The following is a 5,000-nucleotide window of genomic DNA, read 5'->3' as shown; positions in this document are numbered from 1 at the left end:
TCTCCGCGAACCTTTCCTGGCAATATTGTAGATGCGGCACCCGGCCCAGCCACCGGGGGCAACCGCCGAAAGTGTCCGCCCTCCTGGAGCGAAGGCCCGGGCAAGGCCCGTTTCAAAAACCTCATACGGACTTCCGGAGCCCGAGCCCCGGCGCCAGGTCGACCCAGGGCCGACCTCCCGGGCCCCAGAGAGGCTCGTCTCCGCCGCGGAAGCCGCCCGCCGCCCGCGGCGAAGGCCCCCGGGCCCGCCCGGCCTCCGGGCAGGGCACCGGGGAGAAGTAGGAATCGTGGCCGGGCTCCTGGAACTCCTGCCCGGCCTGCCCCGCGGAAGCATGCCGGGTTCTCCCGCCGCGCCGTGCAGGTTCTTCCGCCCCTCGCCGGGGTAGCCGGGCTCCAACCGCTGGGCCCCGCAGCGTGGAAGGGCCCCTGCGAGTCGCCCCCCGGCCTGCACGCCCGCCGTGCAGTCGACCGGGTCGAAGCCGGAATCGCGGCCGGGTTCCTGGAACTCTCGCCCGGCCTGCCCGCCCGGCCCGCCCCCCGGGCCGGGGCTCCAGTCGACATGGAGCCAAACTCGGTTTTGACCCCCTCCTGCAGCACGGTCCGGCCCCGGAGGTTCCTCCGTCCGACCTCCTGGAACCCAAGATGGGCATCCAGGGTCCCGAAATCCGTGTCCCCGAAAATCTCCGCGAACCTTTCCTGGCAATATTGTAGATGCGGCACCCGGCCCAGCCACCGGGGGCAACCGCCGAAAGTGTCCGCCCTCCTGGAGCGAAGGCCCGGGCAAGGCCCGTTTCAAAAACCTCATACGGACTTCCGGAGCCCGAGCCCCGGCGCCAGGTCGACCCAGGGCCGACCTCCCGGGCCCCAGAGAGGCTCGTCTCCGCCGCGGAAGCCGCCCGCCGCCCGCGGCGAAGGCCCCCGGGCCCGCCCGGCCTCCGGGCAGGGCACCGGGGAGAAGTAGGAATCGTGGCCGGGCTCCTGGAACTCCTGCCCGGCCTGCCACGCGGAAGCATGCCGGGTTCTCCCGCCGCGCCGTGCAGGTTCTTCCGCCCCTCGCCGGGGTAGCCGGGCTCCAACCGCTGGGCCCCGCAGCCTGGAAGGGCCCCTGCGAGTCGCCCCCCGGCCTGCACGCCCGCCGTGCAGTCGACCGGGTCGAAGCCGGAATCGCGGCCGGGTTCCTGGAACTCTCGCCCGGCCTGCCCGCCCGGCCCGCCCCCCGGGCCGGGGCTCCAGTCGACTTGGAGCCAAACTCGGTTTTGACCCCCTCCTGCAGCACGGTCCGGCCCCGGAGGTTCCTCCGTCCGACCTCCTGGAACCCAAGATGGGCATCTAGGGTCCCGAAATCCGTGTCCCCGAAAATCTCCGCGAACCTTTCCTGGCAATATTGTAGATGCGGCACCCGGCCCAGCCACCGGGGGCAACCGCCGAAAGTGTCCGCCCTCCTGGAGCGAAGGCCCGGGCAAGGCCCGTTTCAAAAACCTCATACGGACTTCCGGAGCCCGAGCCCCGGCGCCAGGTCGACCCAGGGCCGACCTCCCGGGCCCCAGAGAGGCTCGTCTCCGCCGCGGAAGCCGCCCGCCGCCCGCGCCGAAGGCCCCCGGGCCCGCCCGGCCTCCGGGCAGGGCACCGGGGAGAAGTAGGAATCGTGGCCGGGCTCCTGGAACTCCTGCCCGGCCTGCCCCGCGCATGCATGCCGGGTTCTCCGGCCGCGCCGTGCAGGTTCTTCCGCCCCTCGCCGGGGTAGCCGGGCTCCAACCGCTGGGCCCCGCAGCCTGGAAGGGGCCCTGGGAGTCGCCGCCGGCCTGCACGCCCGCCGTGCAGTCGACCGGGTCGAAGCCGGAATCGCGGCCGGGTTCCTGGAACTCTCGCCCGGCCTGCCCGCCCGGCCCGCCCCCCGGGCCGGAGCGCCAGTCGACATGGAGCCAAACTCGGGGTTGACCCTCGCCTGCAGCACGGTCCGGCCCCGGAGGTTCCTCCGTCCGAGCTCCTGGAACCCAAGATGGGCATCTAGGGTCCCGAAACCCGTGTCCTCGAAAATCTCCGCGAACCTTTCCTGGCAATATTGCAGATGCGGCACCCGGCCCAGCCACCGGGACGAACCGCCGAAAGTGTCCGGCCTCCTGGAGCGAAGGCCCGGGCAAGGCCCGTTTGAAAAACCTCATACGGACTTCCAGGGCCGGAGCCCCGGCGCCAGGTCGACCGCGGGCCTCCCTCCCGGGGCCCAGCACGGCTCGTCTCCCCCGCGGGAGCAGCCCGCCGCCCTCGCCGAAGGCCCCCGGACCTGCCCGGCCTCCGGGCAGGGCACCGGGGAGAAGCCGGAATCGCGGCCGGGCTCCTGGAACTCTCGCCCGGCCAAGCCGCTCGGCCCGCCCCTGGGCCGGAGCTCCAGTCGACATGGAGCCAAACTCGCGGTTGAACCTCTCCTGCAGCACGGTCCGGCCCCGGAGGTTCCTCCGTCCGAGCTCCTGGAACCCAAGATGGGCATCTAGGGTCCCGAAACCCGTGTCCCCGAAAATCTCCGCGGACCTTTCTCGGCAATATTGTAGATGCGGCACCCGGCCCAGCCGCCGGGAGCAACCGCCGAAAGTGTCCGGCCTCCTGGAGCGAAGGCCCGGGCACGGCCCGTTTGAAAATCCTCATACGGACTTCCAGGGCCGGAGCTCGGGAGCCAGGTCGACCCCGGGCCTCCCTCCCGGGCGTTAGGGCGGCTCGTCTCCCCCGCGGGAGCAGCCCGCTGCCCGCGCCGAAGGCCCCCGGACCCGCCCGGCCTCCGGGCAGGGCACCGGGGAGAAGCCGGAATCGCGGCCGGGCTCCTGGAACTCTCGCCCGGCCAAGCCGCTCGGCCCGCCCCTGGGCCGGAGCTCCAGTCGACATGGAGCCAAACTCGCGGTTGAACCCCTCCTGCAGCACGGTCCGGCCCCGGAGGTTCCTCCGTCCGAGCTCCTGGAACCCAAGATGGGCATCTAGGGTCCCGGAAACCGTGTCCCCGAAAATCTCCGCGGACCTTTCTCGGCAATATTGTAGATGCGGCACCCGGCCCAGCCACCGGGACGAACCGCCGAAAGTGTCCGCCCTCCTGGAGCGAAGGCCCGGGCACGGCCCGTTTGAAAAACCTCATACGGACTTCCGGAGCCCGAGCCCCGGCGCCAGGTCGACCCAGGGCCAACCTCCCGGGCCCCAGAGAGGCTCGTCTCCCCCGCGGGAGCAGCCCGCCGCCCGCGCCGAAGGCCCCCGGACCTGCCCGGCCTCCGGGCAGGGCACCGGGGAGAAGCCGGAATCGCGGCCGGGTTCCTGGAACTCTCGCCCGGCCCGCCCCTGGGCCGGAGCTCCAGTCGACATGGAGCCAAACCCGGGGTTGACCCCCTCCTGCAGCACGGTCCGGTCCCGGAGGTACCCCTGCCCGACCTCCTGGAACCCAAGATGGGCAACTAGGGTCCCGAAAAGCGTGTCCCCGAAAATCTCCGCGGACCTTTCCTGGCAATATTGTAGATGCGGCACCCGGCCCAGCCACCGGGGGCAACCGCCGAAAGTGTCCGCCCTCCTGGAGCGAAGGCCCGGGCACGGCCCGTTTGAAAAACCTCATCGGGACTTCCAGGGCCGGAGCCCCGGCGCCAGGTCGACCCCGGGCCTCCCTCCCGGGGCCCAGCACGGCTCGTCTCCCCCGCGGGAGCATCCCGCCGCCCGCGCCGAAGGCCCCCGGACCTGCCCGGCCTCCGGGCAGGGCACCGGGGAGAAGTCGGAATCGCGGCCGGGCTCCTGGAACTCCCGCCCGGCCTGCCCCGCGGAGTCCTGCCCGGGCTCCCGCCGCCTTGGCCCGGGACGACCACCCCTCGGCGGGGTGCCTCGGCTCCGACCCCGGAGGCCCGGGTCCCTGCCGGGGCCCTTGGACCCGCCCCCCGGGCTGCCCTTCCACGGAGCCCTTGACCGGGACGAGATCGGAATTGTGGCCGAGCTCCTGGAACTCTCGCCCGGCCTGACCGCCTTCTCCGGCCCTTTTCCGGTTTTCCCCGTTGACCTGGCTCCAAACTCGGGTTTGGCCCCTCAGCACGGCAGGGTTCTGCCCCGAAGATCCCTCTGACCGGCTTTCTGGAACCGAACATGGGCATTGAGGGTCCTTAAAAACGTGTTCTCGAAAATCTCCGCGAACGTTTCTTGGCTATATTGTAGATGCGGCACCCGGCCCAGCCACCGGGACGAACCGCCGAAAGTGTCCGCCCTCCTGGATCGAAGGCCCGGGCAAGGCCCGTTTCAAAAACCTCATACGGACTTCCGTGGGGGGGGCGGGCACCAGGTCAACCCCACGTATGCCTATGGGGATTTTCGCTCCCCAGGTCAACCCCATGGATGCCTATCGGGATTTTCGCTCCCCAGGTCAACCCCATGGATGCCTATGGGCTTTTTCGGTCCCCAGCTCCACCCCAAGTATTCCTAGGGGCTTTTTCGCTCCCCAGCTCCACCCCATTTATTCCTATGGGGATTTTCAGTCCCCAGGTCAACCCCAAGTATTCCTAGGGGCTTTTTCGCTCCCCAGCTCCCCCCCCATGTATTCCTAAGGGCTTTTTCGGTCCCCAGCTCCACCCCAAGTATTCCTAGGGGTTTTTTCGCTCCCCAGCTCCACCCCATGTATTCCTAGGGGCTTTTCCGCTCCCCAGCTCCCCCCCCATGTATTCCTAAGGGCTTTTTCGCTCCCCAGCTCCCCCCCAAGTATTCCTAGGGGTTTTTTCGCTCCCCAGCTCCACCCCATGTATTCCTAGGGGCTTTTCCGCTCCCCAGCTCCCCCCCATGGATGCCGATGGGCTCTTTCGGTCCCCAGGTCAGCCCCATGTGTTGCTATGGGCTTTTTCGGTCCCCAGGTCAACCCCATGTGTTCCTATGGGCTTTCTCGGTCCCCAGGTCAACCCCATGTATTCCTAGGGGCTTTTTCGCTCCCCAGCTCCACCCCATGTATTCCTATGGGGATTTTCGCTCCCCAGCTCCACCCCAAGTATTCCTAGGGGCTTT

This window comes from Alligator mississippiensis, unplaced genomic scaffold (genome assembly GCF_030867095.1).
Source record: "Alligator mississippiensis isolate rAllMis1 unplaced genomic scaffold, rAllMis1 scaffold_48, whole genome shotgun sequence".
Classification (NCBI taxonomy): domain Eukaryota; kingdom Metazoa; phylum Chordata; order Crocodylia; family Alligatoridae; genus Alligator; species Alligator mississippiensis.
This window is presented reverse-complemented; position numbering follows the sequence as displayed.